Genomic DNA, 16,832 nt, shown 5'->3' on the forward strand with positions numbered 1-16,832 from the left:
ATGATAGGAATTCCAATTTGCACTGTACAGTGACTGCAAAAACAATTTTGTGGGGGCTCTGGACCCTCACTGGGGATGTATTTGGGGGAGAATGTGATGAGGATGGCAAAGTGGTTGCTCATGGCTCCCTGGGCTGCTTGCACTGATGTGCTGATTTAATTCAAGGATGTGCTGAAAAGATGTTTCTCTGCTTAGAGCACAGATTCTGAGAGAAGCACCCTTCCAGTCAATAAGAATGAGTAGATACTAGTTTTGAACCAAGAACATTTATTTTTCACTAGAAGTTTTCTCAAAGTTTGATAATTAGAATGATGTGGTTGGGCTTAAACCACGGTTCTCTCTCTTTCAAGGCCGATTGAGGAAAATGGTCTACTTGGTTGATGAGAACATTACAGGGTGTGAGTTTGCTGACATGGTGGGTCCACATGTTATATCAGAAGAGATAGGCACTGTGGCTGGGCTGTGGGATAGCAGATAATTGTCCACAAGTAGGGGCAGTTAAGCAGGAAGAGACTTTAAACACTCACTTGCCCCATCGGCTCTATCTTTTGGAGAGCTGTGGGATAATTTGCTAGGCAGTTCTAGGATATGGAACTAGAAATGCCATTTGACCCAGCAATCCCATTACTAGGTATATACCCAAAGGATTATAAATCATGCTACTTATTATAAAGACACATGCACACATGTATTTATTGTGGTGCTATTCACAATAGCAAAGACTTGGAACCAACCCAAATATCCATCAGTGATAGACTGGATTAAGAAAATGTGGCACATATACTCCATGGAATACAATGCAGCCATAAAAAAGGATGAGTTCATGTCCTTTTCAGGGACATGGATGAAGCTGGAAGCAATCATTCTCAGCAAACTATCACAAGATCAGAAAACCAAACACCACATGTTCTCACTCATAAGTGGGAGTTGAACAGTGAGAACACATGGACACAGGGAGGTGAACATCACACACTGGGGCCTGTTTGGGTAGGGGGCTAGGGGACGGATAATGTTAGGAGAAATGCCTAATGTAGGTGATGGATTGATGGGTGCAGCAAACCACCATGGCACGTGTATACCTATGTAACAAAACTGCATGTTCTGCACATGTAACCCAGAACTTAAAGTATAATAAAAAAAATTTCTATCAAGAAAGAAAACATATTCTCTTAGCATGGATGGGGACTGTAGTAAAATAATCATTTTACCATACTACATTTCCTAAGGAAACTCTAGTTCTATAAAATCAATGTAACTGTGGCAACCTGACAATCTGAATTCTTTCAGTTTTTCTGTTACTTTGATGCCTGATAGAAGGAATTCAAAAAGCTGTGGTTTTCTTCTATGTCAGGGCTTCTGCTTCATTCAAATAGAATCTGTTTTTAATGCACTTTTTTATAAAGATATAATGATATTATTTGTAGGGCAAAATGTTTAGGAATTTACAGATATATGCATGTTTTCACTAGGGGAAGTTCATTGCTTCAGGAAAAGAATTCTGATTTTCAAGAAATAGTTGCACTGTTAAAATATTACTGTGAAGTACTATATTTGGCTAGCTCCCCACTACCAGCCTTAATTCTAGGCTTCTAGCAACTAAAAACACTTCACAATTTGGCTGCAGGTATTTGGGAAACTTGCTGGCCCTGAAGGTGACATTGCCCCCTTCTCTTATTTATGAGTTTTTTCTATGATACAGAGCCCTTAAATGAAGAGACATAAAGCACCCTTTAGAAACACCAATGAAAACAAAGCCACAGTAGAAGTCAGTTCATGGAAGCATTCCGGCTCACTCACACAGGTTGAACCCGGGTTTCCCCTCACCTTTTTCACCAGTGTGATGGGTCCCTTCAGTCATTTAACAGACCTTCCCTAAGCACTCAGTGCCAACCACTGGCAAGAATACCTTTACCTAACTCTGCATTGACTTTCCTGAGTGCAGCTCACCACCAAATAATCCTGTAGCTTCCCATGTCACCTGTAGTGAGAAATTTTTTGAATTTCTTTTCTGTGAGTATTTCCCTTTTCTCCACTTCTCCTGAGGTAGGGATATGGGTGATACAGGTGAGGTGGGAACAGGGTATCAGAATTCATGCTGTGTGGGGATATAAAGAATATAAGAATTTAAGCTTCCCCGAGGGCTGTAGTAGAGTTTCTTCAGATTTCACAATGTCTACATTTTGGGAACATGTTTTAAAAAGTGAGACAACATTGGTTTTAATCCATTTCATGCGTTTAGAGTTTTATTGAAATATAATGGAATAACATCTAAGAGCATGTAATTTGGAATCATGCATAACTGTGTTCAAATCTAAGCTTACCAGTTACAATCTATGTGTACTGGGGTAAATTATATAATCTCTCTAAACTTAGTTTTATCATTATAAAATGAGGCTAATAATAATAACAAACTCATAGCATTGTTTTGAAGATTAAATCAATATTAAATGTGTAGCATCTGCCACATAATAGACTCTCAAAAACACTAGTCCCCATTCTCTTGTTTTTTAATATAATAAATCTGTCAGGAAACTTGTATGTCTATACTAAATTCAATTTTGGCATCTCAACTAACATCAGCAACATGTTAAAGTGACAAAAATGAAAGAAATTTAAAAGAAGGGCAATTGAAACAACTGATGTCAAGAATAAGATTCATTTATCCAGATGCGAAGGATAAATGTATTTTGGTATAAACTATGAGGGGAACACACCTCTGCAAACAATGCAAATATAAAAGCATTTTAAATAAAATTTAGTATAATGCATATTTAGTATAATGCAAAATGCTTTTTCAAGGATTTTGAAGTCTTTACCAATGTTTTTATTGCTTTTCAGAAGCGCATGAGGAAGATATTTTCTCTAAATTGTAGATGAGAGGAAAAAAGGTACATGGAAACAATGTGATTTGAGCAAATTCACCCAATGAATCAGAGGCAGAGACTAAAATATCCACTCATTTGGCTCTTGCTGGCTCTGTCCAAGCCTTCATTGTTTTGGTTCAGGGGCCTGAATGTATACGGTCACCTGCCACTATTCAAGAATGTAACAGATGCCACCTTGGGACTCCTCCTCAGAATCTGTTAAAGAGGAGGAATTAATCAACCAGTGATCTCCCATTTTTACTGTCCCCATATCCAGCTTAACCTCCATGGCCAGGAGCTGTAGCCTCTCCTTTGCCCTTCATCATACTCTTTTTCCCAAACCAAAACTCATGTTAAGTACAACTAACTTCTCCAGGCCAGTACCCATGTGGCTTAAGAAAAATAATCACACTGACTAGTCTCTCTTTAAATTCATGGCCTTGAACCTAAGTTGGGCTCTAAATGCTCCACTGATAATCATACCTTATTCATGTTTGCCATGAATTGGCAAACATTGACAATTCATTCACTCTTTTACTCTACTTGATAACTACTTCACTCTTTGCTCCTCCCTAATCTTCAACACGTTCTTCCCTACCTCCATTTTCACAGGGGAAATTGAAACATTGGAAGAGGGTTTCCATAGCCTCCCATGATATCTACTTTCAAAGCCTTCCAGCACCTATACCCACATACTCTTCCTCCTTACCTATGACCACAGGTGATCTATACCCCTATCTGAGCCACCAAGTCCCATCCTCTTTCACTTTCTCAAGGTGACTCATTTAGCAATTCTACTTTCTGACATTTTAGGGTTTTTGTTGGTTGGTTGGTTGGTTTTTACTGGTCTACTGGGTCATTCCCTTTAGCATTCAAATGTGTGGCTTTTATCCCCACTATTATACTCAGACTTCTCTTGTCTGTATCACCAGTGTCTTCCTTGTTGCTAAATTCAGTGGTGAATTCTCATTTCACATCTTACATAATTCTGCAGCAGTTGACACATTGATCTCTCGCTTCTTCTTAGTAAACTTCTACCCTTGTCTTCCAGTACACTATATGCTCTGCTTTTCTTTTATATCACTGGTTATTCTTTCTCAGGTGCCTTTGCTGATCCCTCCTCATTTCCAGACCTCTTAACGTGGTCTTCCCCTCAGTCCTTGGATGCCTTCTCGATCTGCATTCACTCCATCTCATGCAATCTTGTGGTTTCAATGAACAAGCAAACCAAGAAGGACACCCAAATTTGCATCACCCTATCACACCTCTCTTATTAACTTAAAAGTGATACTTTTGACTGCTTAATTATTTTCTACTTAGGTATCTAATAGACATTTCAAATTTAATACATCTAAAACAGAACTTCTGATCCCCTCTTAATAAGCTCTGCTCCCCCCATTGTAGGTGATAGCAAATCCATCTTTCCAGCTGTTCAGGTTCAGACCAGAGGAGTCATCATTCACTCTTCTTTCTCTCATATTCCATACCCATTTCATCAGAAAATACTTTTAGTTCTTTCTTCAATATATCTTTAGAATTCAACCACTTCTCATCACCTTTACTGCTCCTACTGGCCTGGGGCACCATCACCTTCCACCTTGATTACTATAATAGCCTTGTAACATGGATCCCTGCTGCAACCCTATCCCCTCAACCACTGCCCACTCCTTTATTCTCTACTCTCAATATAGCACCCAGAGTGAGCCTTTTAAATGTGTAAGTCATATTATGTCATTTCAATGATAGAAATCTAGAAATATATCCCACTTGGACTAAAACTCAGAGTACCTCCACTGTTCTATAAAGCCCTTCATAGTCTGGCCCCATCTCTCTCTATATATATCCCATTACTCTCCCTCATGTATACTCTACTGCAGCCACACCGGCCCCCTTGCTTCTTCAAATGTGTCAAGCATGCTTCTGTCCTTGGTCTTTCATACATCTCTCAGGAACTTTCTTCCCCCAGATGTGCACATGGCTGATCCATGACTTCATTTAAGTTTTTTTTAAAATTAAATATCCACTTCTCAATGGAGTCTAATCTGATGGTCCTATTTAAAATTGCAATCTGTGCCATCTGCACATTCCTGAGTCCGCTTGCAATACTGGATTGCTTTCTATAGCCCTTATCATGTCTTGATATACAATGCATAATTTGCTTACTTATTATATCTATTATTCCTCTTCTCTATCCTGCCAGAATGTAGACTCCCTGAGGGCTGGAATTTTCATTTGCTCTGTTCACTGATGTATTCCAAGTTTCTGCAATTGTGCCTGGCAAAAAGTGAATGCTCAAAGCACATTTGTTGAATGAATAAATGACTTTAGAGACCTCACTGCCCTAGGGATACAGTTATAGACAGGGGTGACATTAGAGCATTTTGGGATTTCTGGTTATATATTCCTAAGCCAAGATGATTCTTTGTTGAAGAAAATCAAGATATTTTATGGGGGAGTTTTGGGGATCCTTGGCCCAGTATAGATTTCATTTGTAGGACTCCAAAATTCTCTTTTCCTAAGATTTTACGAAAGTAACCCACGTCTTTATTTAATTTTTAAAAATTATACTTTAGGTTCTAGGGTACATGTGCACAATGTGCAGGTTTGATACATAGGTATACATGTGCTTTGTTGGTTTGCTGCACCCATCAACTCATCATTTACATTAGGTATTTCTCCTAATGCTATCCCTCTCCTAGCCCCCCACCTCCTGACAGGCACTGGTGTGTGATGTTCCCCGCCCTGTGTCCAAGTGATCTCATTGTTCAGTTCCCACCTATGAGTGAGAACATGCGGTGTTTGGTTTTTTGTCCTTGTGATAGTTTGCTTAGAATGATGGTTTCCAGTCATCCATGTCCCTACAAAGGACATGAACTCATTCTTTTTTATGGCTGTGTAGTATTCCATGGTGTATATGTGCCACATTTTCTTAATCCAGTCTATCATTGTTGGACATTTGGGTTGGTTCCAAGTCTTTGCTATTGTGGATAGTGCCGCAATAAACATACGTGTGTGCATGTGTCTTTATAGTAGCATGATTTATAATCCTTTGGGTATATACCCAGTAATGGGATTGCTGGGTCAAGTGGTAATTCTAGTTCTAGATTCTTGAAGAATCGTGTCTTCCACAATGGTTGAACTAATTTACAGTCCCACCAACAGTGTAAAAGTGTTCCTATTTCTCCACATCCTCTCCAGCATCTGTTGTTTCCTGACTTTTTAATGATTGCCATTCTAACTGGTGTGAGATGGTATCTCATTGTGGTTTTGCATTTCCCTGATGATCAGTGATGATGAGCATTTTTTCATGTGTCTGTTGGCTGCATAAATGTCTGCTTTTGAGAATTGTCTGTTCATATCCTTTAACCCATGTCTTTAGTATCTTACCTGATACATGAATAAATAGAGGAGCAAAGCTGCAGACTTTTTGTAGACGTTGTGGTTTTGTAAAGTGACATGAGTTCTAGAATATATTTAGTAGAGGGCCAGGGAACCAGCTGGGTCTCCTCTGTGGCCAGCTTGGACCTAATGGCCACATAGTATATACTGGGGCATTGGAAATCTACTGGAGGATGCAATGATTTTTAAATAATTCATGTTGAGGTGTAAACAACACAAATTTGAAGTCAGGAAGTTTTAGGATCAGGTCAGATCTTGGACTTAATTTCTCCAAGCTTCTCTTTCCTTCAACTGTAAGCCATTGTGAGGCTCAAGTGAGATACTATGTGTAAAGTTCCTAGCCCAGGGCGGGAACAGAGCAGGACCACTAAGGGTGTTTTTTTTCCCCTAGGCAAGAATCATCTGCATTAACTTCTATTATGTGATTCCCTGGGTATCACAAAGGAATTTAACTTGCCTCAGTGCATGATTGTACACTAAGAAGATTAATTTATAAACTGGAAGAAATGGAACGAAGGCCTTCTTGCCTCTCTTTTACAAACTGAATGCTTCAGATTTACAACAGATGTTATAAGACTATAGGAACTTTCCAGGGAATATCAATAAAAGGATCATGAATCATCAATTCTGGAGATGAAAATAACATAGTAGTTATTTAAATTTCTACTAAGAATATGTGATTATGAATACTTATTGAGAATCTACTGTGAGCAGGCATTAGGTGCTTTGTAGAACTGACCTTAGAAGAGATGAGACTTGTGGATTCCAGAACTACTAAATTGCTGGCTTAAACGTTATATGCCTTCCTAGTACTGGGCAAAATATTTCTATTAAGACTGCTAAAGGGCTTCTGAGGGACTTCTAAGAGACTGCTAGTACACTTCAGAGGATCCTTTTAGGAAGCTTTTAGGGGAGTTGTGCAAATGCATAGTCAGCTTAAAGCTGTTAGATGCATTAATTAATGCCAATTATTCTCATGTGGTAGCCATAGCTTCAGTTGAGAATGACTGTACCACATCTGTTTCCTTCAGGCAGGCACAGCTTTAGTCTTCATTTGAGGGAGTGTGTAGGAGATCTAGCATTAAAAAACCCTTAGGAATGCTAAGAAATTAGATTTCTCCAAAGCCGTATAAAAATCATCTACCCATTCAGTGCTACAATTACTTCACCTATGAAACAGAAATAGTAACAATGAAAATAAAAATTATTTTTCCTGGAACTTCTAATTGAAGTTCCCCAAAATGGAAGTGGGCTGAAATTGATTATGGAAATTGTAATGCAACTCAATGACTGAGGAAGCTCCATTTCATTATAAGGCTAAATATAGATTAAGCCAGTACTTGTTCCTGTTTGCCTGAAGTTACTGCTGCCTATACCTGGAAGGTAACACTCCAATAGCAAGTATGACTAATACCAGGTTTAAATTGAGTTTGTCTCATCTTCCAAAATGAGTTATTTTCAGCTATTCAGAAAAATATGCAAATAACTACCTCTAATGGTGCAAAACCAGTTTAGACTATTGACTTTAATTTATTTAAAATATGTAATAGCAACTAAACTGCTGATTTCTGAGTATTAACTGGACATAAATACATAAATTTATGATATACTTTAAATAGGCAGTAATAATGAAGGATATAATTTGGTATGCCTTCATCAACAGCTAAGTGAAAAATCACAATACAAAATTGAAAATAAAAAAATCTCAATTATGTAAACATATTTACATTCATCACATTTTCTTTACATGTATGTATAAGAAAATATTGGAAGTAAGCACAGAAAATCTTAACAGTGGTCATCTCTAGGTGATGGACTTATTGATGTATTTTTTTCTGTCTTTTTCTTACTATTTTCAGTGCTTTCTAGGTGCTGGTGAAATCTATTAGTCTTATAGTATTAGAAAAAAGTCATTAAAATTGTGCTTGAATATGGTACTTCACACAGAGCAGGAGCAGAGTACAGTAAGTGCTGAGTGAACAAATGGATCCATCAGAAAAGCTGACAAGCTTTACCAACTCTCTGGCAGCTTTGTCCATCTTTCTTGCAGGATGATAATAAAATGTCACATTATGGAGGTTTCATCACAAAATAAATGATAGCATATTATAAATCACTACCATAAATAATAAGCATGGACTAATCAAGTCCCTTTTGTGATGAGACAGCTCTAATTGCTTTTAATTGCATGCTTTCACTTATAGTACTTGCTAATTCTTAAATTTGTAATCTCCAGTGTTCTCTTAGTCATTAGTATAAATTAGCAATGTTGTACTCTATGCAAATCAGTTGGCTGAAAAAGTCAGTTATGTGGAAAATACTGTAAATAAACTTTTTCAACTCAATTAAACAATTTGGGTGTGATACCCCAGGCTTTAAGGAACAAGTAATTGACTAAAGCAGTTAAAAACCCCTGGGTCCAATCCAGAAAACCTTACACAGACAAAATTCCCACTTTCTTCAGCACTAATCTTGCACACCCAGGAATATCAGAATGAGTCCAGAGGTGAAATTCCACGTGGAAAAGAGAAGAGGGTTATGGGTAGTATTACTGACTGCTACATGCACTATCACAATTCTTAGTCCCAAAATAACTATGGCATTAAAATATAAAATACAATGAAAGGCATGCCCTTCAGTGTTTCCCAAGCTGTGTTCTACTGATATCTACTCTCTCAAGATGCTTTATTGGTTACAAATGGAGGCTTATGATTTTGGTAAATTTTACATTATACATATATATGTAGGTATCATGTGTATATTTATTTCAAAGGGTTTTAGAGACAGTAAGATATTAAAAGGCTGAACACATGTGCAGTAAAGAAATATTTTTAATTAGTTTATTCCAGAGAGTAATCCCACTTGAAAATGGAACTTTATTTTATTTTGTTTTACTTTTTTAACTTAACATCTACTAATAGTCCACAGAGTTTCATTCCATGGAAGAGACTCAAAAACAAAAATGTATTAAAACAATATTCTGAACATAGGACTTGTTGGATATGGTGCATATGTAATTTGGAGGTAAATTCTATAGTTCTCTCATTACTCTGTAGTGAGTAGTTGTGGTACAATGCAAAATATATATTTGGTCTTTGTCCCTGGTTCCTGGCGCACAGCTGGAGTATCTTTTGTGGGTTGCTGAGATGATTGGTGGCTGGGGTCTTTAGCTGGTTTCTTTCTGGTGACCAGGATAGGAGCTGGTCACCAGAAAGACCATGTAATTAGAAGGTTGGAACTTCCAGCATGACCTCCTGACCTCTGGGGTAACGAGAGCAACCACAGATTGAGTTCAATCACCAATGGTGAATGATTTAATCAATCATGCCTATGTAATGAAACCTCCATGAAAACTACTAAACAGTGGAGTCCAGAGAGCTTCTAGATTGGTGAACACATGGAGGTTCTGGGAGGGTGGTGGCATTCTAGGAGAGGGCATGGAAGCTCTGCACCATCCTGCCTTCCACTCCCAAACATTGTTCTCTGCACCTTATTCATTTGGTTGTTCCTGAGTTGTATCTTTTATTAAAAAACTGCTAATAGTAAGTAAACAATTTTTCTGAGTTCTGTGAGCTGTTTGAGCAAAAACACTGAGCCCCAAGTGGGTGGTTCATGGGAATCTCCAATGTGTAGCCAAGTCAGACAGAAGTATGGAAGTGTGGAAACCTGGGGACCCAATGTTGTGACTAGCATCTGAAGTGGGGGCACTCTTGCTGGGCTAAGCCCTTAAACCTGTGTAGTCTCACACTAGCTCCAGGTAGCTAGTATCAAGATTGAATTGAATTGTAGGACACCCAGTTAGTTTCTAGATAGTTGGAGAATTGGTTGGTGTGAGGAAACTTACATAGTAGTGTTGCAAATAGATAGTCTGTTTTTGTTTTTTTGAGAAGGAGTCTTGCTTTGTCACCCAGGCTGGAGTAGGGTGGTATGAGCTCCACTCACTGCAACCTCGGTCTTCTGGGCTCAAGCAATTCTCCTGCCTCAGCCTCCGGAGTAGCTGGGATTACAGGCACCCACCACCACACCTGACTAATTTTTGTATTTTTAGTAGAGACGGGGTTTCACCATTTTGGCCAGGCTGGTCTGGAACTCCTGACCTCAAGTGATCCACCTGCCTCAATCTCCCAAGGTGCTGGGATTACAGGCATGAGCCACTGCGTCCAGCAGATAAGTCTGTTCTTCCCGTGAAAAAGTATAGTAACCTGGCAACTGCTAGGATCCCCTCAATTCCAGCTATGTCTGATAAAAACCTGTTAGGATTCTTGATGTTTTTGAAATAAAGTGAGATATTTAAAAATAATTCAATTGCATAGCATGTATAAAATGTCTTTTGCAGTTTGAAGAGGTGCACACTAACACAAAGTCCTGATTTTTTTTTTTTTTTTTTTTTTTGAGACGGAGTCTCACACTGTCGCCCAGGCTGGAGTGCAGTGGCGCGATCTCGGCTCACTGCAAGCTCCGCCTCCCGGGTTCACGCCATTCTCCTGCCTCAGCCTCCCGAGTAGGTGGGACTACAGGCGCCCACCACCTCGCCTGGCTAACTTTTTGTATTTTTAGTAGAGACGGGGTTTCACAGTGTTAGCCAGGATGGTCTCAATCTCCTGACCTCATGATCCGCCCGCCTCGGCCTCCCAAAGTGCTGGGATTACAGGCGTGAGCTACCGCGCCCGGCCGAAAACAATTATTTTGAGCCACAAATGTGAATAAGTTTTGACTTTCAATCCTATATCATTGGAATGTGATCTGGGGGATGGTGGGGCAGGGCTGGTGTCTAAGTCCAAGTCTCATTTAGGTCCATTGATCCACTGTCCTCTTATTCTTTCTCAAAAGTCTGACAAATTTCTCTGCATAGTCCTCATTGCTCTACTGTAACATTCTTTTTAGGCCTTGTGGCCACTCTGTATATGTAGGAAACAAAAGTAAATCTCGCTCCAAAATTCTCCTCTATAAAAGGTCACAAAACTGTAGTTTAGGGGCACATCTTAAGGCTTTAGGGCATGTGTTGAAACCTTGGCTTGATTATATTTGCTTTTTAATGTTACAGGGATTTTCCATGTGTGGCTTGCACACGTTGATTTACACTAAGCAGACTGAACAAATACTGGAAAATATAGCAAATCTACAGAATAGGAGTGCTCCGAGGTAAAGAAAAAAAAAGAGTAATGCTTGGAAAGATATTGAATTAGAAACGGAGTTCCTGCTACTTTTACCATAATTTGTATGTTAAATTCGTCCAGTGATAAAAACCCTCATTAGTTCTTTCTAACCAACAGAAACAGAAATTTGTGCCAGAAAGAATAGAGAGATTAATTGAAGATCTTGCCTGCTGTTGGCCTATGAACTGCTAGAATGACTTTCTGTGCCCCTTTTTAAAAACATGAATCTTTAAAATCTTTAATGTTAAATTTCATATTAAATTAACAGTATTCACATGAACTTTAAAGGAGAAGTATTTACACTTTTTATTTCCTGAGGCAGTTGGTTGGGGTTTTTTTATGTGTTCAGTAGTGTCTCTGTCCCAAAGGTGTATGCTCACACTTGATTTATTTTTTGAATAAAATATTAGTGTATGAACTGATGCCTGTTATTTGTTTTTAGTGTCAGGGCATCAGGGCATCACCTCCTTCCTGAGGCATTTCACCTGTCTTTGTTAATTATTTTTTCACTCTGGGATTTTTTTACCCAGAGTATGTTAATTCCTTCTTTTTTTTGTCATGGTTGTGTTAAGCATTATTTTCTTTGTTTAAGGTGACTCTGGAATCTATTCTTTATTGATTACTCTAGGGAGGTGGGTAAAATATTTGAATCTGAAAGCACTTTAGAGAACACATCTCAATCATATACAAATATCTGATATTTAGGGAAGATCAAATGTCATAGAATGGCTAGCCAAAAGTTGCTTTATGTCCTTGTTGCCTAATAAATCAGAACTGAGACATGAATCTTATTTCTTAGTCTGAAGAATTTGCCGCATATTCCTATCAGAACTTTAAACAAAAGAGGAATATTTACAGTTACCAAATACTAAATAGGTTTTCAAAAAAATTAAAATAAGACCAAGGTAAACCTCTTCACATTTTAAAAATTAGAAAAAGTTGAATTCAGCAATAAAGTGATATTCTTTTGTTATCTGTCTAGATCAGTGGTTCTTAGTGGGCAATATTCCCCCTGCAGAACATTTGGGAGTGGAGGGGAGTGGCGTTTTCTGCAGAGGCATGTTCAGTTGTCATATCTGGGGCCATGTTGCTACTGGCCTCCAATGCATAGAGGCCACAGGTGCTGTTAAACATCCAACAATGCACAGGACAGTACACCACAACAAAGAATTATCTGTCCCAAAATGTCAGTCATATTGAAAATGAGAAACCCTGGTGTAGATGAGTGGCTCTCATAGTGTGATGCCCAGACCAGCAGCATCAGTGTCTCCTGGTACTTAGACGTGTACAGTGTTGGGTCTCAACTTGGGCCTCTTAATCAGAGTGGGCTCCAGCATTTGTGTTTCGTTGGTTACTCTAGGTGATTCTGAAGCATGTATGTTTGAAAACCACTGAAACAGATATTTAAATCTTCTTTTTCAGTCACTTTAAAAAATATGAATTCTTACTTTCTACTCAACCTTTATCTTTGAGCAGTGGCTGATGTTTGAAACGGAGCCTATTTACAAACTCCAACTTCTTCTACCCACAAGAACATTCTTGGGTAAGGGCCTCTCTCCAGTCCTCTGGCCCAAAGAAGTCCCCTTGCCAGGAACAATCTGTGTTCTCTTCTGTTGTGTTGTTGTAAGAGATCGACAGTAGTCAACCCTATGCTTTGGTCTATCACAATTAGTCTATCCCATGAATTTATATAAAGCTGTAGCTTGTCCTGCAAAAAGTCAGAGCTGGTAGTTGGAAGTTTATGCAGCTGCTCCGTATGTTGCATCAAAGGGCTTTTGAAGTTAGCAGCCTGAGTTCTTTCTAGCTTTGAGCCCATTAGTTTCATTTACAGTCCTGTAATTTGGGGCTGTAGTTTGTAGTCTGCTCTCAAATCTCACACTTACTAAATCAGTTATACTTGGGGGTTAGCTCAAACTAAAATCTGCACTGGCTTACAGTGAATATCTTATGCCATGATGACTTCACATGGATTTCTTCATATATGAAAAAGTACACCACATTTTCTTGCCCATCTGTAGTACAGAAAATGGAACATCTAGAATTGTGAGGCCAGGAGATGAAATTTGTCATTGATGGCTTTTAGTAACTTGAGGAGGAACTGAATCCTTAAAAATACTAGATAGGAAACTTGTGGTTTGCCAGCCCATCTTTTTTTCCACCATGTATTTAAACTCTTGTATCAATGTAGGAAAAGACAGTTCTTGTATGAGTTTTTACAATAGAGTGGAGGAATGCAAATCTTATAATCAAGAACTCAGTCTTCATTATTCGCCGGCAAATCATACAATAAAATAAATCTGACAGACATGGCCAAATGTTCTTACTCAATTAATCTGGAAATATGTTATTCATCTGTTGTGGCCTGCTATTGCAGCTGAGAGTTTTGCTTCTCTTCTGCTCTATCGAGGGTTGCTGGCAAGTGGCGCTGCCAAGGGCTTGAAAACCTGAACACAAAGTAATTGTTTTGAATCCAGAGGAGAGGTGAACCATGTTACCACCTGTAGTTTCCTTTCTGAATCGCCCCTTCATTTCTGTGAGAGTTGGAGACTTCCACTGAGTCAGTATGAAAAATACTTTACATTATGCTGTCAGGAAATAATGCCTGCTCATAAGGCTTTAGATAAAGTAATAGTCACAGGGCTGCAATGAAGGAAACATCCCCAAATTGGAGATAAACCTGTGTTCCAACTTGTCACATAGTCTCTTCATGTCTCATTCAGTGTCATTCTTCCAGAATTAAGAGGTAATTATGCTCTTCATGATCCTAGACTCTTTTTCTTTTCTTGATATCGAGAAACAACAAGGATCTGAATTTAATTGGTCTGCTTTTACCTGGTTTATTGACATAAATTTGTTTTTTTAATAGTAGGCAGTTATGTTTTTTTTTTTTCGCCTTAGAAAATAGCCCTGGTGAAAAATAGACACTGTGGACTACTAGAGAGTCTAGAGGAAGTGGGTTAAAAAACTACCTATGGGATACTATGCTCACTACCTGGATTATGGGATTTGTACTCCAAACCTCAGCGTTACAAAATGTTCCCATGTAACAAATCTGCAATATACTCCCTGTATCTACAATAAAAATTGAAATAAAAAAATATAGCCCTAATGTGGACTCTTATGCTTTGGGATGACATAACCTGTTTTGGTTCCTTAAAAAGTAGCTGAAATTCAGTAGGCTGCTTGGTTCCTTAAAGGTGATCAATAAAATACATGCAGACAATTTTCTTCAGAACAGTTATCACCCACCGAACAGGCAATTTAGTGATGACATTAATCCAGTGGGCTTGTTTTTGGTGTGTGTGGGGAGAAAACAATTTTTAATACTCTAAATCTGTGTTTTTTTGGGAACAGGATTAGGGTGGTTGATGATAGTCCTTATTTGTGTGTGTGTGTGTGTGTGTGTGTGTGTGTGTGTGTGTATGTGTGTGTGTCCTTGAAGGCAGTAGACAGATCTGAGAATGCTAGGGAATAAAGGAAGGAATAGGTGGTTTTCTTTTTCTTTCTTTTTTTCTTTTTTTTTTGCAGCTTCCAAGTCTTTTTATTTAGAATTTTGTGTTTGTTTCCTGAATCAATAGATACTATACAAAACAATGTAAAAAATGGCTGCTATTTTCTCTCCCCAGCTTCCCCTGACCTGGGGACAATCCCCTGGGCAAACTCACTCCAGGGTTTTAGGGGTTCTCCCTCTAGATTTGGTCCAGCAAGTGAGGCTGAGTGACATAGTCCCTTGAATCACTTTCAAAGGAGCTCAGCTGAGGTGAAGAGAGCCTCTGGGATCTGGAGGTTACTAGGTTAGGGAAATGGATTAGTGTTTTTTTGGGAGAAGAGCCAGTGCCTGGGGCAAGAACCTACCCTAAAGAAAGGGTATCTAAAATGTTCACGGTTCCTTCTTTTGCCTCAAAAAGTGACATTTATTCAAAGAAAAAAAATGACAAGATGTCCATCCCTTGGCTCCCTTCCCTCCTGCCTCCTGCAGCTCCTCTGACCCCCAAGATTGAACCCTGGCTGGGGCTAGGTAGCAGGACAGCCCCTCAGATGAGGTCAGCAACATCGAGGGAGATTTCCTCAATGGAGGTATTGTAGAAGATCTCTATTTCTTGAAGAGTCCTCTTGTCTTCTTCTGTCACCACGTTAATAGCCACACCCTTACGGCCAAACCGTCCACTTCAAACAGTTCTATGGATATAGTTTTCCCTGTTGGTCGGAAGGTCATAGTTGATGACTAAAGAAACCTGCTGCACATCAATGCCTCTGGCCTATGTCAAGAAAGACAACTCTTCAGCATGTGCACCAGAGGACAATCTATCCCGAAGGGAAGACACTTAGGTATCTATGTAGGCAGCCAAGGAAGGCGGAGGAAATAAGCATCCCTGTTCCTCAAAGACCTTAGGCATGCCAGATTCTATTCCAAGTTGCTACTTTCCGGAGAGGGGCACTAGATGTCTTCTTGGAGAGGGAATCGCCTTGGATAGGAATATGTGTTTTAAAGCAAGAAAGAATGGAATCAGTTAGGTGAATCCTCTGGGCATTTATCAAATGATTTTAAAAGTCAATCTTGTCTTTTTGGAGTCCCTGAGTTAAACACTTTATTGTCAGGCAAGGGCATGAAGGCCATGGGAATCACCATGTTGGGTGGACCCAGTTTCTAATGGCCTGCATTTGCATATCAAAGTTTGCCTACCTGGCTCTCAACATATCTCCCTATGTGTAGAACATCCAGGGCGCCCTGCATTTGCATATTAAAAGGCTACAGTGGGAGAGCCAGCTTTTTTGCAGCTATGTCAATGACATGCCTGGTCAAACCAATCCCCTGAGCCCTATGCAAACCAGACATTGCCTCATCCAGCCTCTGCATATATACCTAGCTGGTATCTGCGTCAGGTGAGGACTTCCTCTTTCGGCTTTGGAGCCCCTCTCCCTCTCTCTGTACAGGGAAACTTCTTCCTTCTGTCTTCTCCCTTCCTTCTTGCCTATTAAACTCTCTGTTCCTTAAAACCAAAAAAATAAAGAATAAATAAATAAACACTTTATTGTCTTTAAGTCATCAATCATTTCTCAATTCAAATGCTAATTACTTTTCAAACAGACCCTTTCTGGAAGAGTTAAATCTGCCACTATTATGATTCTGAGAGAATTCATGGTTCTGTTTCATGGGTACAGGCAAGTAGAAGACACGTTAATGTACCAGCATACAAGTTATTTTCTACTCCTAAGAGCTCTAGGAAGAAATAGAAGGAATACGAGGCACATCTCTTTCTTTGTTAATGGTTTTATACAGTGTCTGTTACCTTGCAAGAACTCAATAGTTTATATCTTGAACAGATGAGCATGCAAACAAACATGAATTTGGTCTCCACTAGAAATACTGCAATGGTTACCAAGGGCCAATAGAAACAAAAGGTGCTTTTAC

The 16,832-nt window shown here is 39.1% G+C and overlaps 1 long non-coding RNA gene and 1 other non-coding gene across 2 annotated transcripts in view; one reads left to right on the top strand and one right to left on the bottom strand.

Annotated features, from left to right (window-relative positions):
- The window catches only part of LOC129398176 (uncharacterized), a 526,729-nt gene that overhangs the window by 214,537 nt on the left and 295,360 nt on the right, over positions 1 to 16,832 (top strand). The gene's annotated exons all lie outside the window — the stretch shown is intronic.
- Positions 15,753 to 15,892, bottom strand: LOC112440569 (small nucleolar RNA SNORA67). The gene has a single exon (XR_003028599.1). It is a non-coding gene; the product is annotated as a small nucleolar RNA SNORA67 (small nucleolar RNA).

This window comes from Pan paniscus, chromosome 6, assembly GCF_029289425.2.
Source record: "Pan paniscus chromosome 6, NHGRI_mPanPan1-v2.0_pri, whole genome shotgun sequence".
Lineage (NCBI taxonomy): Eukaryota > Metazoa > Chordata > Mammalia > Primates > Hominidae > Pan > Pan paniscus.